This window comes from Lepidochelys kempii, chromosome 6 (assembly GCF_965140285.1).
Source record: "Lepidochelys kempii isolate rLepKem1 chromosome 6, rLepKem1.hap1, whole genome shotgun sequence".
Classification (NCBI taxonomy): Eukaryota; Metazoa; Chordata; order Testudines; family Cheloniidae; genus Lepidochelys; species Lepidochelys kempii.
This window is the reverse complement of record NC_136385.1, coordinates 11,683,926-11,704,127: the sequence shown is the minus strand read 5'-3', so window position 1 is coordinate 11,704,127 and position 20,202 is coordinate 11,683,926. Positions and strand designations below refer to the sequence as shown.

General features: G+C 48.4%; 1 long non-coding RNA gene across 1 annotated transcript in view; it reads right to left on the bottom strand.

Moving 5' to 3' along the window:
- The window catches only part of LOC140913699 (uncharacterized), a 58,787-nt gene extending 38,884 nt beyond the window's left edge, over positions 1–19,903 (bottom strand). The window contains exons 1-8 of the long non-coding RNA XR_012159640.2: positions 19,375–19,903; positions 18,871–19,008; positions 18,530–18,639; positions 15,872–16,011; positions 13,948–14,109; positions 8,697–8,839; positions 7,740–7,896; positions 6,901–6,942 (exon numbers count right to left, since the gene is read on the bottom strand). This is a non-coding gene — a long non-coding RNA (uncharacterized LOC140913699). The remainder of the gene's footprint in view (positions 1–6,900; positions 6,943–7,739; positions 7,897–8,696; positions 8,840–13,947; positions 14,110–15,871; positions 16,012–18,529; positions 18,640–18,870; positions 19,009–19,374) is intronic.
- Between the last annotated feature and the right edge of the window lie 299 nt (positions 19,904–20,202).

Sequence of the window (20,202 nt, the reverse complement as noted above, 5' to 3'; positions counted from 1 at the left end):
TACCTCCGGAGGGACTTTACTACAAACTGAAGCTCTATAAAAAGGACTGAATGACCCATCCCAGCTGTGGATGTTCTCCAGAGACTTGATTTGAACCTGCAGTTTATTCTATCACTGCTACAAGCCTGAACCAAGAACTTTGCCATTACTGTATGGAATTGATTTCATTTAACAATTCTAGCTCTCATCTATATCTTTTTCCCTTCATGACTAAACCTTTAGATTTTAGATTCTAAAGGATTGGCAACAGCGTGATTTGTGGGTAAGATCTGATTTGTATTGTGACAAAGCTCTGTCCTTGCCTCCGTGGGTCCCGCGTTTCCTGGCGGATTTCGCTAGCCTCAGAGGCCCACTGTGACCCTCCACATGACCCTTCTTTCTCTAGAGACAAGGGTCACTGTCTACTGAGCCATTTTCATCATAAGCCAGCAAGGGAGGTGAGGAGAAGTTATCCTTCCTTGCACAGTCTCTGTTGTCTCCCAGTCTCAGTGATTAATCAGGGGGAAAAGGTGGGGGGGAGCCCGGGTCCACCCTCTACTCCAGGCTCCAGCCCAGGAACCCTAATAGTATCAGCTATGGTAGCTGACCTTTTAGAAACATGATGTGTACAATTCCCTGGGCTACTTCCCCCACAGCAGCCCTCACTTCCTCAAGCTCCACTTCACCCTCACCTCAGGGCCTCCTTCCTTGTGCCTGGTATGGTGTGTACTACTCAGTCTCTCCAACAGCGCAACTTCCTCCCACAGCTCCTGACATGCACACCCACCTGACTGACTGGGAGGCTTTTAACTAGTTTCAGCCAGCCCCTGATTGGCTTCAGGTGTCCCAATCAACCTAGCATTCTCCCTGCCTTCTGGAAAGTTCTTAATTGGCCCCCGGTGTCTTAATTGACCTGGAGCAGCTGCCACTTCACTTAACCTGGTACCAGGGATTTGTTTAGCCTGGAGCTAATATATCTATCTCCCACTACTTTTCTATAGCCATCTGGCCTTGCCCCGTCACAGTATATTGACCTGGGTCTGGGGCTTGGTCCTTTGAGAGAACCCTTTTTCTTTTATTGGGGTATTGGTTTTCATAACCATTCATCCCCAAAACGAGTGGCACTGGCAGTGATACTGGGAAACTGCAGTGTCCAAGGGAAATTGCTTGTGTGACTTGTGGTGGGCTAGTGGGGTAAAACTGAAGTCTTCTCTGTTTGGCCGGTTTGGTTTGCCTTAGAGGTAGAAAAACCCCAGCCTTGGGCTGTGACTGCCCTGCTCCAAGCAATTTGTCCTGAATTGAGACTCTCAGTAGTGTCCCGCCAGAGGCCGCATCATTACAGGGGTCGTCCGGGATTACAACTGGGAAGTCTCTGAAGGTCAGGACGCGCTTCCGCAGCTAGGGGAAGTATGTAACCCACACACCTTCTGGGTGCAGTGTGTGTCCCAGCTAGTGGCACCAAGACCACTTAGAGGGAGAGATAAAACGAGTCTTCTCTACAGCCTTCGCTAACAGCCAGGGGGCTTTTAGTTCATGCTGTAGAGCCCCATGCACTAAGCTCCAGAGGTCCCCGGTTCGATCCCGCCCACCGACAACTGGGATCTGTCAGCGGAACAGAGGCAACTGCCACCCCAAGAAGGAGAGAGCTGCCATGCCATGCCCGGCTGTGAAGAGGTGCCAAGCAGTGAGTTGACACCCTTCAGAGCTTCCTGTGATAAACTGCGAACTTGGACAATAGCGGGGTGTTAGGAAGTGTCACCCCCTTGTGTTGCCCTCAGAGTGGCCTGGGTCAGAGCCCAGTGGGAGGCCCTGGGCTCCCCCACCATCTGCCGCGCCCTTCCCCCCTGAAGGGCCGAAACCCTGACCACTAGGCAACATCCCTATGAGCGAAGGCCATGACGAGGCATCCCTCTTTGAAAGTTCGCAGAGGATGTGGGAGCAGAAAGGGGAGAGAGGATGAGAGTGGCTCTTGGGAAGAGGGAGGGAGGGAGCCCTATGGGAATCTCTTATTTACTGCCATCAACACAATGATCAGACCATTGATGCCTAGAATCTTCCCTGACGTTTTGTAATTGATTGGATCTAGATTTTAAAATGGTCACCACATTTGCAGACGGAGAAACGTCAGCGAGTTGAGTGGAAGGCCATTGCAAGCTCAGCTAATTATACAATGTGGCTTATGCCCAATCTAACAAGCTCCTTAAAGAATAGCTCCCAATTTTAATTCACATTGTTCTGTTTAGTTTTTTTCTCCATTTTCACTAATCATTTTGGTCAGCTTTGGAAAGTTAGCCCTTTCAGTGCACCCAAAATAAATATTGCTGGTTGGGACTGCCCTCTATTGGTCATAAGAACAGCCATACTGGATCAGACCAATGGTCCAGCCAGCCCAGAATCCTATCCTCCCACAGTGGCCAATGCCAGGTGCCCCAGAGGGAATTGTCAGAACAGGTAAAAATCAAGCGATCCATCCCCTGTCGCCCATTACCAGCTTCCGGCAAACAGAGGCTAGGGACACTTTAAGAGCATGTTTTTTTATCCCTGCCCATCCTGGCTAATAGCCAATGATGGACCTATCCTTCATGAACTTATCTAGTTCTTTGTTGAACTCTGTTATAGTCTTGGCCCTCACAACATCCTCTGGCAAAGAGTTTCCCCAGGTTGACTGTGCGTTGTGTGAAGAAATACTTCCTTTTGTTTGTTTTAAGACTGCTGCCTATTCATTTCATTTGGTGACCCCTAGTTCCTGTGTTATGAGAAGGAGTAAATAACACTTCCTGATTTACTTTCTCCATACCCGTCATCATTTTATAGACCTCTATCCTATCCCCCTTAGTCATCTCTTTTCCAAGCTGAAAACTCCCCCCAGTCTTATTAATTTCACCTCATACGGCAGCTGTTCTATACCGCTAATCGTTTTGGTTGCCCTTTTCTGTACCTTTTCCAATTCCAATATATCTTTTTGAGATGCGGGGACCAGCTCCAGTATTCAAGATGTGGGCATGCCATGGATTTATAGAGAGGCAATATTACATTTCTGTCTTGCTATCTATCCCTTTCCTAATCACTTCCCAACATTTTGTTCGCTTTTTTGACTGCCGATGCACATTGAGTGGACATTTTCAGACAACTATCCACAATGACTCCAAGATCCCTTTCTTAAGTTGTAAGAGCTCACTTAGACCCCATCATTTTAGATGTAGAGTTGGGATCACGTTTTTCAATGTGCATTACTTTGCATTTATCAACAATGAATTTCATCTGCCTTTTTGTTGCCCTGTCACTCCGTTTGGTGAGATCCCTTTACACTCTCACTTTGCACTCTCTTTTGGACTTAACTAACTTGAGTTGGTTTGTATCATCTGCAAATGTTGCCACCTCACTGTTTACCCCTTTTTCCAGATCACTTAGGAGTATGTTGAACAGTACTGGTCCCCGCAGTACAGACCCCAGGGGGACACCACTATTTACCTCTCTCCATTCTGAGAACTGAGCACTTAGTCAGACCCTTTCTTTCTTGCCTTTGAACCAGTTCCCTATCCCAGAGAGGACCTTCCCTCTTATCCCATTTTGCTTCAGAGCCTTTGGGGAGAGACCTTGTCAAAGGTTTTCTGAAAATCTAAGTACACTATATCCACGGGATGACCTTTATCCACATGCTTGTTGACTCCCTCAAAGAATACTAGTAGATTTGTGAGGCATGATTTCCCTTTACAAAAACCATGTTCACTCTTCCACAACAAATTGTGTTTATCTTTGTGTCTAATAATTGTGCTCTTTACTATAATTTTACCCAATTTGCCTGGTACTGAAATTAGCCTTAGTGGCCTGTAATTGCCGGGAGCGTCTCTGGAGCCCTTTTTCTACATTGGTATCATATTAGCTATCCTCCAGGCAGCTGGTACGGAAGCTGATTTAAAGGACAAGTGTCCTAACCATACAGCTAAGGGTAGCCTAGAATTCCTCCTTACCTGTAAGCGGTTAAGAAGCTCAAATAACCTGGTTGACACCTGACCAAAAGGACCAATGGGAAAGAAGATACTTTCAAATCGTGGGGGGGTGGGAGGGGGAGGCTTTGTTTGAGTGTTTTCTTGGGAAGCAGAGAAGCATCAAGTCAGAAAACTCCTTCTCCTATAAACCATCCTAAAATGAGTCTCAATATTGCAAAAAGAGTAAGTAAATAAGGCAAGGCGTGTTAGATTATCTTTTGTTTCAGCTTGTGAATTTTCCCTTTGCTAGAAGGAGGTTTATTCCTGGATTTTGAACTTTGAAACAAAGCCTAGAGGGAGTTCTGCTGTGTTTCTGAATCTTTTGTTACCCTGTAAAGTTATCTTCCATCCTGATTTTGCACAGGTGATTCTTTTTCCCTTTTTTTTTTTTTTTAAATAAAATTTTTCTTTTAAGAACCTAATTGATTTTTAGTGTCCTAAGACTCAGGGGGGTTGATCTGTGCTCACTTTGTAACCAATTGGTTAGGATATTATTCTCAAGCCTCCCCAGGAAAGGGGGTGTAAGGGCTTGGGGGGATATTTTGGGGTAATAGGAACTCCAAGTAGTCCTTTCCCTGATTCTTTGTCTAAATCACTTGGTGGTGACAGCTTACCATCCAAGGACAAAGGATTTGTGCCTTGGGGAAGTTTTTAACCTAAGCTGTTAGAAATAAGCTTAGGGGGGTTTTCATGCGGGTTGCCACATCTGTATCCTAGAGTTCAGAGTGGGGAGGGAACCCTGACAACAGGTTACATACCACAGTTATTTATTAGTACTGCAATTTCACATTTGAGTTTTTTCAGATCTCTTGGGTGAATACCATCTGATTCTGGTGACTTATTGCTGTTTAATTTAACGATTTGTTCCAAAACCTTCTTACTGGTCCTTACTGAATAGTCAAGTCATGATCACTGGCCCCAGAACAACCATGGACATCCAGTCCAGTGATCAGTTCATCTTTATCCTCCACAAGCAGGCCCACAATAGTCACCCTTAGTTGGGTACAAAACTTTGTATTAGAAAAGTATCTATAATTTTTCAAAATCTCCAAGGACGATTTACTCCTGGCTACTTGAGACCTCCACCGTTTGTCTCCCAATAGGAAGTCCCCCGTGCTAACCTAATTTCTTCCCACAAGTCACAGACAGTTGCAAAAGGAGAAACATTTCCTGCTCTCTGGTTTGGATTCAGTGAACTGTGCCAGCCCCGCAACGGTTCATCTGCTGGGCTGTGTTAGTTAGCAGATTGATCCCTATCCATTCGAAGTCCTGGGGGCCCAGTTTCCACTGCCACCACGCAAAGTGATCTGTTTGTAGAGATGCATAAAGCCCTGCACTGATTCTCTGAGAGAATTCCCCCTGAGCAGTTGTGGGAGGCAAGACCTTATTCCTTACCTCTCGTGACAGGGCTGCGTGAGAGCTTGTAGAAAGCCAGAGGCAGCTTTCTAGAGCGTTAATTCAGAAATTCCCTGTGGAACCTAGGGGCTGCGGCCTATGGCAGGAAGGAGCCAGGTGGTTCTTGGAGTGACTCCAGGAGGAATGCTAGGGGATGGCTCTCTGATCACTTCTTTACTCTGCTTCTTCCCACCCCCACCTTTGGGGTAAGTCCATCACCTTCTCCTTAGTGCGTGTGGGCTGGAAACCAGATATGGCAGTAGAGAGGTTGCCCACTCAGCCCACGCACAGGAGGATCCATTGCAGCTCACGTCCTCCGACTTGTCACAGCCCAGAGAAATGCATGACACCGATCCTGGACTCTGTGACTGCATTAGTCACCAACAGGTGAGTGTGGCAGGAGAGGACACATAATATGTCTACAAATAATTTTTTCTGGACTGCTAAGGTGGGGGGAGAGAGGCCAGATTCCATCTGGCTCTTTAGGACTCTGAGGAAGCTCTGGGATCTGGAGAGAAGTCTCTGGAGCCTCGAGATGTGCAGGTTTGGAGGCATGTGGCTCCTACCTAGTCCGAAGTAACCTCCCGTGCTCCCCCACAAGAGCCATATTAACAGGCAACACTGCCTCTCTATTTCCTTGGCCACATGTATCATGTCCTTTTTCTGGTGGCTAGTCCAGAAAAGAAAAGGAGTACTTGTGGCACCTGAGAGACTAACAAATGTATCTGAGCATAAGCTTTCGTGAGCTACAGCTCACTTCATCGGATGCATTCAGTGGAAAATACAGTGGGGAGATTTATATACACAGAGAACATGAAACAATGGGTGTTACCGTACACACTGTAAGGAAAGTGATTACTTAAGGTGAGCTATTACCAGGAAGAGAGTGAGTGCCATTGAGCAGCCTGATGGAAATCCCTGAGTCCTCTGTCTAGGCACACAGGCCCCGCAGCTAAAGCCAAGCCCCACTGAGAGCAGTGGGAGATTAGCCTGGAGTGTCAGGAGGCGAGGCTTGGCCCATGGGGACCCCAGGCACTGCAGCTGCTGACACCCACAAGGTGAATCCCCCAACCCATCGCCAAAAGGCTCTTCCACATTCTGCAAACTGGCCTCACTGGCTGACTGTCTAGGAGAACAGAAATCCTTTGTTTGAGCAGGAGAGTCTCTTCAATGCAGCACTCTTTCCACGGCTCCCATAGGGTTCCAGTGAAACCCCTGCGAGTCTCTAGGAGGCTCTCAAGGAGTTCCCTGCTCAGTCACTTGGCGCCCACTAGCAATGGTCTCTGACAGTGGCATTGCAAAGGGGAGCTCAGCAGATGGTCCCTTCTATGGCTTCCTGAGTGGGAGGGAGGTTGGTCTTGTCATTTAAGGCCTAGCTGTCAGAGTCAGGGCTCCTGGGTACTCTGACTTTGGAAGTGGGTGGAGGAGTCTAGTGGTTGGAGCTGGACTGGTGTCAGTACCACGCTTCCTTCCTGCCTCTGTCAGTGACGCTGTGTGTGACCTTGCAGCAGGGGTGAAAGTAAATTGAGTGACTTACCGGTACTTTGGGTCCAGCTCTGTCCCCTGGAAGGGGCGGGGCCTAGGGCAGAAGGAGCGGGGTTGAGGGGGGTCAGAGCCAGCCCCAGCCCACCCTGTAAGGTAAGTGCCCCCTCCACTGGGGTCGCAGCAGCAGTCCGGGTCTCCGGGGGCTATTTAAAGGGCCCGGGGCTCCCCTCTTCTGCCTCCCTAGCCCTTTAAATAGCCGCCAGAGCCCTGGGGAAGCAGCGGGCTCCAGCGGCTATTTAAAGGACCGGGGCAGCAGAGGCAGCTGGAGCCCGGGCCCTTTAAATAGCCCTTGGAGCCCCCGCTACCCCAGGGCTCCGGGAGCTATTTAAAGGGCCCACGGCTCCCCTGCTTCTACTGCCCCGGTCCTTTAAATAGCCGCCGGAGCAGCGATGGCGGGGCTCCAGTGGCTATTTAAAGGGCCTGGGCAGTGGAAGCAGAGGAGCCCCAGGCCCTTTAAATAGCTGCCAGAGCCCTGCAGCCACTGTCCCAGGGCTCCAGCAGTGGGGCTCTGGAGGCAATTTAAAGGGCTTGGGGCTCCAGCCACTGCTGCCCCCTGGGGAAGCCGGGCTGCCCCATTACGGTGCACTGGCTCTTGCCGGTACGCCGTACCATGGCATACCGGCTTACTTTCACCTCTGCCTTGAAGCCAGTTGCTTTCTATCCCTATGCCCCAGCTAACAGGGATAATACTGACCCACCTCAGAGGGGCTGGCAGGGGTCACCACTGTCATGACTCAAGTTGGAATGAGTTGTGCTCTTGGTAGTGAAGGGCCCAGAATCAGTCCCCATGGATGCCCAGGGTGTCTGTATTGTGGCCGTGGTTTGACTCACCTAGCACTCCAGGCTGTTTAGCCCGGTCCTGGCCAGGCGTGGTGCATCTGCTCCTGGCCCTCTCTGGCACACAGCTCCGTCACACACAGAACACTGCCCGCCAAGGACAATCTATCAGCTCCCATCTGGTGTTCAGCTCCAAGATGGATGGTGAGCCCTAGCCAGACCACAGAAAGAGAGGGTGGTGCTCTTTGGTGGAAACTGCTCGAGCTTCAGCCTCTGCTCCCACCTCCACCCACATGCTAAGGGCTTCAAAAGTGGTCCCTGACCCCAGGTAAACAAAGTCGCTGAGCTGAGGCCAGGGTGGGTGGAATTACTGCTGGGACTGATCCTAGGAGAAGGGCAGATTTCTCCCATGACAGGAGTTGAGAGTCAGCTGGGTCAGGATACTGGAAGATCAGCAGCAAAAGACAAACTTGCGATCACAACCACAAATCAGACGCCAGGAAACCAAGCCAGGGGAGCGGCAGCAGAAACAGGCACCATACAGTCCAGAACAGGGAGCAGCCCTGGTGTTCAGTCAGCGTCCTGTTCCCGCTGCTGTCTTAAGCAGGACTAGGGGGCCAATTAGCTTTTCTGGGACTCCCCAATAGGACCTCAGGAGTGGAGCCTCAAACTGGGGCTGAACTTCATGGGTCCTAAGTAAGCAATTTTCAGCAGGCTTCCGGGTGGAGGGTTGGAGTGTGGCTGATCCCATGAACCCTGCAGACCCGGGTTGAAGGCCCCTGGGTTGTGACAGTGAGTGATCGCTCCCTGCTCAAACCTCCAGCAGCAGGAAACAGACTCCAGGATCCTGGACACATCCTCTGAGAATCAAATGAGGATATCATGATGAGAAATAGGTCTCTGTACCAGGGCCAGGATCCAGGGACAGGGCAAGCTCCCAACCAGGTTATGTAGCAGGAGCTCTGTTTGTTGCAAGGGCCCCAAGTGGTAGGACAAGTGAACGGTTCTTACCTCCAGGAGGTGCATGGGATCTTCCATCTGAGCCTCAATGGGACCCATGTTGCTTGGTTTGACAGGATGAGATGACCTGTTCCCACTGCTCCCTGAGCTGGGCTGGCTGAGGGATATATCTGTGTGAGAGACTGGGACAGAGCCTGAAAGACAGATGTGACAATCAGGGTAGGGTTCTCTCACCTCAAGGGGAGAACAGAGGGTCTGAACCCCAGAGAATAAGCATTTGAATCAACTGATTCATTGAAGAATTATTGTGCCATACAGGTACATCATACGGTCCTCTCATGGATTGGTCACTGGTTAAACACTGCTCTGCACTGATCATGGGTGGCTCAAGGGCCCACTGCACCCCCAACTTAGCAGCTCCAGCTACCAAGAGAGCAAGACCCAGAGGCCTTCCTGCTCCTGGCACAGAGGAGTAGGTTGATGATCTACCTGGATGTGAGTGTTGGCCTTCCCCATGTCATGTTTTACGAAGCTATGCAATAGCAGAACGGAGACAGTTCTAAAGGAGAGCTACACATGAAGCAGCTCTGGGTTGCACTTATGTACTATCTCAATTTTAAGAACAGAGATATTTGCAAACTAAACCTTTAATATGGTGTTTTGGGGCTCTTGTGATAATATCAGCACCCAATCATTATATCAGGAATCAGCTTGTAATTTAACCATATACAATTATTTCCCCTCTGCATTTGAATCCACTCTCTTTGCTGGATTTACAAGAAAAGCTTGGTACTCTTGGGCATCATAAGTATCAGAAATCTCATGCTAACCCTCCTGAGGACTATGATGTCTCTCTTCTGGTATCTATAGCATCACAAAAAGAAAAGGAGGACTTGTGGCACCTTACAGACTAACAAATTTATTTAAGCATAAGCTTTCGTGAGCTACAGCTCACTTCATCGGATGCATTCAGTGGAAAATACAGTGGGGAGATTTATATACATAGAGAACATGAATGGGTGTTACCATACACACTGTAAGGAGTATCACAGAATTCTGAACATGGGGCGTCAGTAGCAAAGCTGGAAAAACAGGTATCGTGGCAGGAGGGGAGTGGTTTGAAAGAATTTTTGGAACGTAAATTAAAACAGATTTCTGTGCTCAATCTCCTGTGCCCAGCCCAGTGAGCAGAGACGTTCCAGTCACCTATCTGAGCCTGCCTACAATTCCATTTTCTCTCTACACTTCACTTTTAACTAGAGATGGGCCCCAAACTAGGACACAGAATCCAGACCGCTCAGAAACATGAGGAAAGTCAGATCTAGGTGCACATTTCAACTTCACAGCTCAGGTTTCTTTTTATGGTGTCCCATTTAAGAACTCAAATCCCAACTCTCTTATGAAGTGACTTGGGTTTGGATCTGAAGATTAGGAGCTTGAATTTGGATCAAAGCTTCACAACTGACCCACTTGTGCTATTAACGTTACAAAGTTGAATTGTGTGACTTTCCAGTTCTTAATAATATATTCTTATAATATATTCTAGCATTAAGGCCTAATCCAGCAAGCTCTTAAGCATATGGTCAATTATAAGCATGTGAGTAGTCCCACTGAAATCAATGGAACTGCTCAAGTGCTTGGATTTAAGTACATTCATAGAATCATAGAATATCAGGGTTGGAAGGTACCTCAGGAGGTCATCTAGTCCAACCCCCTGCTCAAAGCAGGACCAATCCCCAATTAAATCATCCCAGCCAGGGCTTTGTCAAGCCTGACCTTAAAAACTTCTAAGGAAGGAGATTCTACCATCTCCCTAGGTAACGCATTCCAGTGTTTCACCACACTCCTAGTGAAAAAGTTTTTCCTAATATCCAACCTAAACCTCCCCCACTGCAACTTGAGACCATTACTCCTTGTCCTGTCCTCTTCTACCACTGAGAATAGTCTAGAACCATCCTCTCTGGAACCACCTCTCAGGTAGTTGAAAGCAGCTATCAAATCCCCCCTCATTCTTCTCTTCTGCAGACTAAACAATCCCAGTTCCCTCAGCCTCTCCTCATAAGTCATGTGTTCCGGACCCCTAATCATTTTTGTTGCCCTTCGCTGGACTCTCTCCAATTTATCCACATCCTTCTTGTAGTGTGGGGCCCAAAACTGGACACAGTACTCCAGATGAGGCCTCACCAATGTCGAACAGAGGGGGACGATCACGTCCCTCGATCTGCTCGCTATGCCCCTACTTATACAGCCCAAAATGCCATTGGCCTTCTTGGCAACAAGGGCACACTGCTGACTCATATCCAGCTTCTCGTCCAGTGTCACTCCTAGGTCCTTTTCCGCAGAACTGCTGCCTAGCCATTCGGTCCCTAGTCTGTAGCTGTGCATTGGGTTCTTCCGTCCTAAGTGCAGGACCCTGCACTTATCCTTATTGAACCTCATAAGATTTCTTTTGGCCCAATCCTCCAATTTGTCTAGGGCCCTCTGTATCCTATCCCTGCCCTCCAGCGTATCTACCACTCCTCCCAGTTTAGTATCATCCGCAAATTTGCTGAGAGTGCAATCCACACCATCCTCCAGATCATTTATGAAGATATTGAACAAAACCGGCCCCAGGACCGACCCCTGGGGCACTCCACTTGACACCGGCTGCCAACTAGACATGGAGCCATTGATTACTACCCGTTGAGCCCGACAATCTAGACAACTTTCTACCCACCTTATAGTGCATTCATCCAGCCCATACTTCTTTAACTTGCTGACAAGAATACTGTGGGAGACCGTGTCAAAAGCTTAAAGTCAAGAAACAATACATCCACTGCTTTCCCTTCATCCACAGAACCAGTAATCTCATCATAGAAGGCGATTAGATTAGTCAGGCATGACCTTCCCTTGGTGAATCCATGCTGCCTGTTCCTGATCACTTTCCTCTCATGTAAGTGCTTCAGGATTGATTCTTTGAGGACCTGCTCCATGATTTTTCCGGGGACTGAGGTGAGGCTGACTGGCCTATAGTTCCCAGGATCCTCCTTCTTCCCTTTTTTAAAGATTGGCACTACATTAGCTTTTTTCCAGTCATCCGGGACTTCCCCCATTCGCCACGAGTTTTCAAAGATAATGGCCAATGGCTCTGCAATCACAGCCGCCAATTCCTTTAGCACTCTCGGATGCAACTCGTCCAGCCCCATGGACTTGTGCACGTCTAGCTTTTCTAAATAGTCCCTAACCACCTCTTTCTCCACAGAGGGCTGGCCATCTATTCCCCATGTTGTGGTGCCCAGCGCAGCAGTCTGGGAGCTGACCTTGCTAGTGAAAACAGAGGCAAAAAAAGCATTGAGTACATTAGCTTTTTCCACATCCTCTGTCACTAGGTTGCCTTCCTCATTGATTAAGGGGCCCACATTTTCCTTGGCTTTCTTCTTGTTGCCAACATACCTGAAGAAACCCTTCTTGTTACTCTTGACATCTCTCGCTAGCTGCAGCTCCAGGTGCGATTTGGCCCTCCTGATTTCATTCCTACATGCCCGAGCAATATTTTTATACTCTTCCCTGGTCATATGTCCAACCTTTCACTTCTTGTAAGCTTCTTTTTTATGTTTAAGATCCGCTAGGATTTCACCGTTAAGCCAAGCTGGTCGCCTGCCATATTTACTATTCTTTCAACACATCGGGATGGTTTGTCCCTGTAACCTCAACAGGGATTCCTTGAAATACAGCCAGCTCTCCTGGACTCCTTTCCCCTTCAAGTTAGTCGCCCAGGGGATCCTGGCCATCCGTTCCCTGAGGGAGTCGAAGTCTGCTTTCCTGAAGTCCAGGGTCCGTATCCTGCTGCTTACCTTTCTTCCCTGTGTCAGGATCCTGAACTCAACCAACTCATGGTCACTGCCTCCCAGATTCCCATCCACTTTTGCTTCCCCTACTAATTCTTCCCGGTTTGTGAGCAGCAGGTCAAGAAAAGCTCCCCCCCTTGTTGGCTCCTCTAGCACTTGCACCAGGAAATTGTCCCCTACGCTTTCCAAAAACTTCCTGGATTGTCTATGCACTGCTGTATTGCTCTCCCAGCAGATATCAGGATGATTAAAGTCGCCCATGAGAACCAGGGCGTGCGATCTAGTAGCTTCTGCGAGTTGCCGTAAGAAAGCCTCGTCCACCTCATCCCCCTGGTCCGGTGGTCTATAGCAGACTCCCACCACTACATCACTCTTGTTGCTCACACTTCTAAACTTAATCCAGAGATACTCAGGTTTTTCTGCAGTTTCGTACCGGAGCTCTGAGCAGTCATACTGCTCCCTTACATACAGTGCTACTCCCCCACCTTTTCTGCCCTGCCTGTCCTTCCTGAACAGTTTATAACCATCCATGACAGTACTCCAGTCATGTGAGTTATCCCACCAAGTCTCTGTTATTCCAATCACGTCATAATTCCTTGACATCACCAGGACCTCCAGTTCTCTCTGCTTGTTTCCAAGGCTTTGTGCATTCATATATAAGCACTTGAGATAACCTGCTGATCGCCCCTCATTCTCAGTATGAGGCAGGAGCCCTCCCCTCACAGACATTCCTGCCTGTGCTTCCTCCTGGTATCCCGCTTTCCCACTTACCTCAGGGCTTTCGTCTCCTTTCCCCGGTGAACCTAGTTTAAAGCCCTCCACACTAGGTTAGCCAGCCTGCTCGCAAAGATACTCTTCCCTCTCTTCGTAAGGTAGAGGCCATCTCTGCCCAGCACTCTTCCTTCATGGAACACCATCCCATGGTCAAAGAATCCAAAGCCTTCTCTCCGACACCACCTGCGTAGCCATTCGTTGACTTCCACGATTCGACGGTCCCTACCCAGGCCTTTTCCTTCCACGGGGAGGATGGACGAGAACACCACTTGTGCCTCAAACTCCTTTATCCTTCTTCCCAGAGCCACGTAGTCCGCAGTGATCCGCTCAAGGTCATTCTTGGCAGTATCATTGGTGCTCACGTGGAGAAGCAGGAAGGGGTAGCGATCCGAGGGCTTGATGAGTCTCGGCAGTCTCTCCGTCACATCGCGAATCTTAACCCCTGGCAAGCAGCAGACTTCTCGGTTTTCCTGGTCAGGGCAGCAGATAGATGACTCAGTCCCCCGGAGGAGAGAGTCCTCGACCACCACCACCCGCCTCCTTCTCTTGGGAGTAGTGGTTGTGGAACCCCCCATCTAAGGACAGTGCATCTCATGCCTTCCAACCAGCGGAGTCTCCTTCTGCTTTCTCCCCCCAGACATATCATCTGGTCCACTCTCCGCAATGGTACCTGTGGAGAGAACATGAAAGCGGTTAGTTACCTGTGTCTGCGTTGCTGGAACCCGGACATTCCCCCTTCTTCTTCTGGAGGTCACATGTTGCCAGGCTTCTTCACTGGCCTCTTGGCTCCGCTGTGCAACCTGCTCTAAATCTTTAGAGCTTTGTGCCCGTAGAAGCATTCATGTATTCTGCTGGGTGAGGGTCTTAAGAAAAAATGAAATAAAATATTGTCAGTTTCAAGGGAACTGCACTTGTATTCCCCTCATCTTCCCATTGCCCTGGCCCCCGCTGCCTCCTCGCCCACCTCCCCATTGCCTTGGCCCCACTCCCCACCCCCAGGCCCTGGCAATCCCCTCCCCCTTCTGTCTTCCCCATGCACATCCCCATCATCCTGGTTCCCTGCTGCTTCCTCTGGTCGCCCCAGCCATCCACTCTGGCCCCGATGCCTCCCCCAGGCTCCCCAGCCATCCCCACATTGCCCCTGGAGTGTCCAGCTTCCCGCGGGCTCCCCGAGCCTTGCTGTCTACCCCCCACCTCCGAATTTGCCCAAGCTTCCTTCTGCAGTCAGCCAAGCACACCAACACTGTTCTCACCAGCCTGGATTATCGCAGTGTGAACCCAACACACTCCCAATCCCAGATTTTCCCTCAGAAATGTATGTTCTGTCATGTCCAACCCCCTCCCAGGCAGTCGAGAAATGCTAAATTCGTTATTCCTTTAAAGGGAATAACATACACCAGTTCATTTCCATAAACAAAGTTACTCCGACACGTTACTTAAACACACTGGGTTAGATGAAACCATGAATCAAGTTTATTAATGACAAAGAGATTTTAAGTGAGTACAAGCAATGAGGCATAACAGTCAGAAATGGTTACAAGAATAATAAAAATAAAACGCTGTCTAGTGCCTAATTGAACTATATTAATTAGATTACTGTGAAAACAAACTAGGCCTCCCCTCTGATCCAGTCTGGCTATTCCCTATGATTTAAGTCAGTGGCTCTCAGCCTTTCCGGACTACTGTACCCCTTTCAGCACTCTGATTTCTTTTGCGTATGCCAAAGTTTCTCCTTACTTAAAAACTACTTGCTTACAAAATAAGACATAAAAATACCAGCCGCCCAGCACATTAGTACTGACAAAATGTTGACTTCCTCCTTTTTTCCATATAATTATAAAATAAATCAACTGCAATATAAATATTGTACTTATATTTCAGTGTGTAGTATATAGAGTGGTATAAACAAGTCATTGTCAGTATGAAAGTTTAGTTTGTACTGACTTTGCAAGTGCTTTTTTTGTATCCTGTTGTAAAACTAGGCCACTCTCTAGATGAGATGGTGTACTGCCTGGTGTACCCCCTCAGCATACCCCCAGGGGTATCTGTACCCCTGGTTGAGAACCACTGACTGAGTGATTTGCCCAAGGTCAGAGAGGGACCAAGTGGCAGAACTAGGAATAGAAACCATGAGTCCTGTAGTCCAGCCCAGCACCATAATTACAAGACCAGCCTCGCTCCCTCATTCAAGGCTCCAAACGCCCCGTTTTAATATATTTGTATCTTGTGATTTTATAGCGTTTTTAATGAGGTTTTATGATGTTATCCCCTCATAATCACTAAAATGGTGATTATCCAATATGGAGTCGGACACTTAATATGGTGTCTCTTTGCCACAAACAACAAGACTCCATCTTGTTTCAGCTGGGTGGTGGTGGTTTTGCGCCGTTTTGAACTTTGGTGGGAAAGGGCAGCTAACAGGCCACAATGAACTGGTTCTGTAACTGACTACCTCAGTCTACCTCAGGTTTTCCTGTCACAGAACCGTTAAAAGGAACTGCATGACGTCACCACAATGCTCTCCATCACAGAGGCAGCCAAGCACAGTGGCGTTCACGTGGCCCTCAGATCACGGGTCAGCGAATCATGAGAGACAACTCATCCTCATCTATCCCATCCGCGTACCTGCCGCATCCAGGGTTCCTGGCCGTACCCCTGCCATTGGCTCCAAGTCCAACTACAGCACGATCCAGCGTTCCTCCCTTCGGGCCATCACCAGGTCTGGGGGCCGTAGGTCCTGGGTCCGACGCACTCCAACACCCAGCCTGTCCAGAGAAAGCATCTGACAGCAGCAGGACTTTAGGGGATTTTATCATTTTAGTTTGCTTCAAGCTCCTTGTATTGTGATCCCAGTTTGCTTAGGTTTTATGACAGTTGTGTTTCCTTTTCCCCTTTTCCCCAGTTATTGTAAACCAACCTTCATACACTTACCTTTTGTTAACATAAGTATGGCCATACTGGGTCAGACCAAAGGTCCAGCCAGCCCAGTATCCCGTCTACCGACAGCGGCCAATGCCAGGTGCCCCAGAGGGAGTGAACCTAACAGGTGATCAAGTGATCTCTCTCCGGCCATCCATCTCCACCCTCTGACAAACAGAGGCTAGGGAGACCATTCCTTATCCATCCTGGCTAATAGCCATTAATGGACTTAATTTCCATGAATGTATCCAGTTCTCTTTTAAACCCTGTTATAGTCCTAGCCTTCATAATCTCCTCAGGCAAGGAGTTCCACAGGTTGACTGCGCGCTGTGTGAAAAACTTACTTTTCTTTGTTTTAAACTTGCTGCCCATTAATTTCACTTGGTTGCCCGTGGTTTTTATATTATGGGAAGAAGTAAATAGCTTTTCCTTATTCACTTTCTCTACACCATTCATAATTTTATATACCTCGTGCATATACCCCCTTAGTCTCAGTCTTAGTTGACCTTCTCTGAACTTTTCTAATGCCAGTATATCTTTTTTGAGATGAGGAGACCACATCTGTACGCAGTATTGAAGATGTGGGCGTACCATGGATTTATGTAAGGGCAATAAGATATTCTCCGTCTTATTCTCTATCCCTTTTGTAATGATTCCTAACATCCTGTGTACTTTTTTGACTGTCGCTACACACTACATGGACGTCTTCAGAGAACTATCCACGATGACTCCAAGATCTTTTTCCTGCTTAGTTGTAAAGAAATTAGCCCCCATCGTATCATATGTATAGTTGGGGTTATTTATTCCAGTGTGCGTTACTTCACATTTATCTACATGAAATTCCATTTGCCATTTTGTTGCCCCCTCACTGTTTACCCCTTTCTCCAGATCATTTATGAATAAGTTGAATAGGATTGGTCCTAGGACTGATCCTTGGGGAACACTACTAGTTACCCTTCTCCATTCTGAAAATTTACCATTAATTCCTATCCTTTGTTCCCTGTCTTTTAACCAGTTCTCAATCTATGAAAGGATCTTCCCTCTTATCCCATGGCAACTCAATTTACATAAGAGCCTTGTCCACATGTTTGTTGACCCCTTCCAAGAACTCTAATAGATTAGTAAGACCTGATTTCCCTTTACGGAAACCATGTTGACTTTTGCCCAACAATTTATGTTCTTCTACGTGTCTGACAATTTTCTTTTTATTATTGTTTCAACTAATTTGCCCAGGACTGACATTAGACTTACCGGTCTGCAATTGCCGGGATCACCTCTACAGCCCTTTTTAAATATTGGTGTTACATTAGCTATCTTCCAGTCATTGGGTATAGAAGCTCATTTAAAGGACAGGTTACAAACCATAGTTAATAATTCCGCAATTTCACATTTGAGTTCTTTCAGAACTCTTGGGTGAATGCCAGTTGGTCCCGGTGACTTGTTACTGTTCAGTTTATCAATTAATTCCAAAACCTCCTCTAGTGACACTTCAATCTGTGACAATTCCTCAGATTTGTCACCTACAATCTCCCTAACGTCCTCAGCCGTGAAGACTGAAGCAAAGAATTCATTTAGTTTCTCCTCAATGACTTTATCATCTTTAAGTGCTCCTTTTGTATCTCGATCGTCCAAGGGGCCCCACTGGTTGTTTAGCAGGCTTCCTGCTTCTGATGGACTTAAAAAACATTTTGTTATTACCTATTGAGTTTTTGGCTAGCTTTTCTTCAAACTCCTTTTTGGCTTTTCTTATTACATTTTTACACTTAATTTGGCAGTGTTTATGCTCCCTTCTATTTACCACACAAGGATTTGACATCCGCTTTTTAAAAGATGCCTTTTTATCTCTTACTGCTTCTTAAGGCTCTTTTTTAGTTCTTTTACTGTGTTTTTTAATTTGGGGTATACATTTAATTTGGGCCTCTATTATGGTGTGTTTGAAAAGTGTCCATGCAGCTTGCGGGGATTTCACTCTATTCACTGTACCTTTTAATTTCTAATTAACTAACCCCCTCATTTTTGTATAGTTCCTCTTTCTGAAATAAAATGCTATACTGTTGGGCTGTTGACGTGTTCTTCCCATCACAGGACTGTTAAATGTTATTATATTATTTTGGAACACCTATCTGTCTCTGTCCTCTTTCTTTGCACTACACTGGAAGGAGGATGGGACCAACATCACCAGCTGCTTCCACAGCTATAGACGCAGATACCAGGTACAAGATCCTGCGTCCTGTGAAGGGGGAACATATAGGTTTACAATGATTTTCATTTTTCCCTGTAACACCTTGGCATGGTCTGGTCTGACCCAGAGAATTCAAAAAGGCTGCAGCCCATGAGCCCAGCTGGCAGGACGCAGCTACGTACCCTTCCCTTGATGGCCACCTCAGTGGATGCTATGGTCCTTGACTCCATGCTCCGGCACTGCTCAGTGAGGTTGGCCAGGTTGGTGTTGAAATCAGGGTTGGGTCCCCCTGCTGCAAAGGACAGAGATGGAGCGTCACAAGGGAGGCACAGCTGGGACTCCACTTGAGAGCAGTCCTGACTCCCAGCCCCCGCTGCTTTAACCCACCACAATCCACTACCCTCCCAGAGCCAGGAATAGAAACAAGGTGCCCCCCCTGCTGTAACCCACTATCCAATTGCAGAGGCGGCGATGAGACCCAGGAGTCCTGGGGCTCCTGGTGACCCTCCCTGCCCCAAATTACCTGTTCCAGGGCCCTTCCCCTCTTCAGCCACCGTTAGCTGTTATCTTAGGCCGCCTGAACCACAGAGACTGGGTTGCCCCCTCTTATGCGAAACATCTGCGAGAGATGGGGAGAGACTCAGCCACCGTAGGGGAGGTGCTGTGAAACAGAAGAAAGGTCCAGTGGAGAAAGGATGAGAAGGGGAGACTCTACCCCTCAGACCAGCATCCTCTGCTCCAGCAGCCAAGAAGGATGCTAGCCTTGGGTTAACAGAGGTTAGGGGGTGCTGTGGTTATTAGGGGCAACAGGGTCAGTGCTAGTGGTCAAGGCTGGGCTGGCAGGGCTCTGTAGCCACAGCCTCTGGCTGGGACCTGTCAAGTACTGGGAGGCTGGGAAGTCTCTGTAATGCCCCCTCTGGCTGCAGCGGGGCCTGTGGGGCACGGGGAAGCTGGCAGGGCCCGTAGCACTCCCTCTGGCTGGGGCTGTGTCACGCACAAGATCCTTCCCTTCCTCCCCCCACGATACCTTTGCGAGCAAAGCGCAGCAGCATGGCGAGCTTCTGGAAGAGCCGGCTGGGCTCGGTGTCCCGCAGACCCTTGATGTGCTTCACCTTGGACCATTTGTTCTGACCGGCCGGGGGTGGGGGGGCACCTGAGGTGTGCAGGGCCCGGCCCAATGAGCGAGGGGCAGGGGCAGCTGCTTCAGCGCCAGCACCGAGGCCAGAACACGGCATCTTATGGGGCACCTGCCCTCCCCGGGGCCCTGGGAAGGGACATGGGTGTGAGCGCTTGAAACACACCCCAGGCTGTGATCCCCTGGAAGTAACACACACACCAACATCACACAGCCAGACCCGTGTCTTACTGTGACACACACACTCCACAGTCACGTTGTGATCTGTAAACCACTCACATCACACAGCCTTCCTGTACCACTCAGACCCACACCCCAGACCCAGCCTGGGGGGGATCTCCTCAAATACACACACCAACCTCACACAGCCTAGCAACAGGAGAGTGGGTTTATGGGGGGGGGGGCAGGAGGGGAAGAGAAAACCTGGATTTGTGCTGGAAATGGCCTAACTTGATTATCATACACATTGTAAGGAGAGTGATCACTTTAGATAAGCTATTACCAGCAGGAGAGTGGGGTGGGGGGAGGTATTTTTTCATGCTCTCTGTGTATAGAAAGATCTTCTACACTTTCCACAGGATGCATCCGATGAAGTGAGCTGTAGCTCAGGAAAGCTTATGCTCAAATCAATTGGTTAGTCTCTAACTCCTTTTCTTTTTGGGAATACAGACTAACACGGCTGTTACTCTGAAACCTAACAACAACCACCACCCACCTGCC